This window comes from Schistocerca gregaria, unplaced genomic scaffold (genome assembly GCF_023897955.1).
Source record: "Schistocerca gregaria isolate iqSchGreg1 unplaced genomic scaffold, iqSchGreg1.2 ptg001137l, whole genome shotgun sequence".
NCBI lineage: Eukaryota > Metazoa > Arthropoda > Insecta > Orthoptera > Acrididae > Schistocerca > Schistocerca gregaria.
The window spans coordinates 42,501-45,000 of NW_026062469.1; positions in this window are offsets into that span (position 1 = coordinate 42,501).

Sequence of the window (2,500 nt, forward strand, 5' to 3'; positions counted from 1 at the left end):
GAGAAAAATATCGATGTTATGTTAATTCAAGAGCCAGGCTCTGCCTCCGGCAAGGTCACAGGCTTTCCCGTCACTGCCCAGGTAATATCAATGGGTCCAAACCCCATGTCAGCAATTGTCATCTACAACAAGTTAATCAAAACCACTGTCTTGACACAGTATTGCACTTCCCATGTAACAGTTGTGGAGATAAACTTTTATAATACATCTTGGTACATAATTAATATATATTGTCAATACAGGGATCCAATCAATATTTATCTTGGGCAGTTATCTACAGTATTGCGAGCCCTAGCAGGCAAAGCAATTATAATATCAATGGACAGTAACGCAAAATCCCCCCTATGGCACAGTCAAGTTCAAGATCAAAGAGGACTGGCACTGGAAGACATAATTATGGAACACAATTTAAATGTTGTCAATCTCCCCGGCAACCCTCCTACCTACAGGAGCAGAGCTGGGGCAGCATCCTCTATTGATGTCACGCTCTGCACGACAAACATTGTAAACAATATCCAAAATTGGCAGGTCAACGACAACATAACCACCAGTGATCATAACGCTATTGAATTTACAATAGCATCACAAGGGGAGCATGTGCTAGAGGGGTGGACAATGCAGTATGACTACGGGAGAGCAGACTGGGACCTGTTGGAGGCGGAGTTTCATCCTCCGGAGCTGGGAGACGGTCCTTTTGAAGTAGAGGAAGCCGTAGGGGCCTTAATTGTCTCAATCAGGGCGGCTTTGGCCGCGGCGATACCGACGCGAAGGCGCTTCATACGAAAAGCGACTTCTCCATGGACTCCAGAGCTTACCCGGCTCAGGCAGTCTATGAGAAGAGCACGAAGCAGCTATCAAAGGTCCTTCACCCAGGAGGAACGGCACTACCATCTTGCCCAGTATAGGAGAAGGAAATGGCTTTTCAAAGAAACTCTCAGACAACACCGCCAGCGGAGCTGGGAGGATTTTGTAAAGTCTCACCTGACTTTGGATCCATGGGGTACACCGTACAAAATAGTAAGAGAAAAAATCCATTCACCAATGCATCTCTCGACTGTACGAGTCGGTGACACAGACAGAATGACACAGGACTGGTCAGAGACCGCTGAGGAGCTACTGAGGGTGCTCCTCCCAGACGATCGACCTGACACAGACACCGAGATGCAGCAGGAAATAAGACGGCAAGACCAGCTACACTACCACAACAACGTACAGGTGTACCCCTACTCCATCGAGGAAGTGAAGGCAGCTATTCGCTCCTTTGCAAAGTGCAAGGCCCCGGGGCCGGATGCAATTCCTGCAGAAGTTCTGCAATGCATTGCAAACAAACTGGCTCCGGGCCTTACGAAAATTTACAACAGATGTATGGAAACACAGGTCTTCCCAACCTGCTGGAAGACGGCAGAAGTTATTATTATCAAAAAGGCTCCTGATAAGGATCCAATGCTGCCCAAATCCTACCGACCTATCTGTCTCCTGGACGTCTTGGGAAAGACATTTGAGAAGCTGCTGGTCTCTAGACTGTCTAGTCATAGAGTCCTACGTGGAATGAGTGATTCGCAATACGGATTCCGAGCTCGGAAGTCAACATCTGACGCTATCAACAAAGTCGTAAGTATTGTACACTCATCCACGCGGAAGTACGTCCTCGGAGTTATGGTGGATATTTCGGGTGCCTTCGACAATCTGTGGTGGCCGGCGCTCTTTTCTCGACTTCGAGAATTGGAATGCCCGGCGGCGCTATATGGTTGTCTGAAGGACTACTGCAGAAATAGAGTCGCCAGAATCACGGCTCCTGGTGTCGTGGTGTCTAAGAACATCTCAAAGGGCTGTCCGCAGGGTTCTGTGTGCGGCCCTTTGTTTTGGGACGTGAATATGGACCCATTACTGGAAACACTAGAAAGGAACAACATGACATTAGGAGTCGTGGCGTATGCAGACGACCTCCTCGTTCTCGTTGAGGGCGACAGCCGTGCCGAGATTGAGACAAGAGCGGCCCATGTATCCGAAATTCTGATACAATGGTGTCAAAATTCAAAACTGGAAATCGCGCCTCAAAAATCAAGTATCATCTTGTTAAAAGGCAGACTAGCCAGAGATCCTATTATAAGGTTAAATAACCGTATAGTCGCAAGAACACGCGCTGCAAAGTACTTGGGCGTCTTCATAGACGAAGCCTGGAGCTACATCCCACACATAAATCATGTTGCCTCTAAGGCTCTGGCAGTACTAAACAAGTTAATAAGTATAGCCCAACGGCGTTTCCATCTCCCTCCGATTGCAACAAAAATGTATAATAACTGTGTTTTGGTACCAATCGTGGGATACGGCTCCAGTGCCTGGGCCCACAAACTCACTCAGGTCAAGCCTGCCACTATGGTAAGAAGGATACAGCGAAACGTAATACTAAGGTGTGTAGGCGCATTTGGTACAACACCCACAGATGCACTGTGTCTAATCATGGGACTCTGCCCTTTAGATCTGTTAATCAGACAGCAGG